The sequence below is a fragment of the Bison bison genome, unplaced genomic scaffold (assembly GCF_000754665.1).
Source record: "Bison bison bison isolate TAMUID 2011002044 unplaced genomic scaffold, Bison_UMD1.0 scf7180017864365, whole genome shotgun sequence".
NCBI classification, from domain to species: domain Eukaryota; kingdom Metazoa; phylum Chordata; class Mammalia; order Artiodactyla; family Bovidae; genus Bison; species Bison bison.
Genome location: NW_011494937.1, coordinates 283104 through 284022, shown reverse-complemented (window position 1 = coordinate 284022; position 919 = coordinate 283104).

Sequence of the window (919 nt, the reverse complement as noted above, 5' to 3'; positions counted from 1 at the left end):
CTATATTTTCTGTGTATGAATTACTTCACCCAAGGTGGAGAGCCTGGCAGACAGAAATGGGATGAAAGGCAGGCTTTCAAAACGCCACTTAAAAAACCCATGATTCAGATTCCATTTGTTCGAGAAATGGTTTTGAAATGTTTCACTTTTATTTTACAAAGAGCTTGGAGGGAGACAAAATAGCACAACTAGTAAGCATCTTTTCTAGGGTTCCACATGGAACATTACTGGGAAATCTGTTCCATTATTCATTACCGGTGAGATTTTGGACAAGACATCTCATATTTGTGAACCCTCATATTCTAATCTAAAAAGGGGTTAAAAATTATTACTCAGTAATGTTATCTTGAGGATAAGCTGTATTAAGTATTTAGAGTAGCTCACACAGTTGGCACTAAATAATTGGTAGCTAATAATATTATTACTAGTAATATAAATATTGTGTGTTCAGAAAAATTGCAGTTATCCAATGGACGATATTGTATATAGTCAACACTTTGTATTTAGTTTTGTTCTCTTTGTTATGAAGCTTATATTTTATGAACTACAAGAAGAGTTTATATACATTATATTCATCTTTGGGTTTCCCTGGTGGCTCAGAAGGTAAAGAATCTATCTGCAGTGCAGGAGACCTGGGTTCAATCCCTGGGTAGGGAAGATCCCCTGGAGAAGGGAATGGATACCCAATCCAGTATTCTTGCCTGGAGAATTCCATGGACAGGGGAACCTGGCAGCCTACAGTCCATGGGGTCACAAAGAGTCAGATACAACTGAGCAATGAAGCACATATTCATCTTTATGCTTTGTGCTGTGCTGTGCTTAGTCACTCAGTTGTGTCCAACTCTTTGTGACTCCAGGGACTGTAGCCCACCAGGTTCCTCTGTCCATGGGATTTCCCAGGCAAGAATACTGGAGTGGG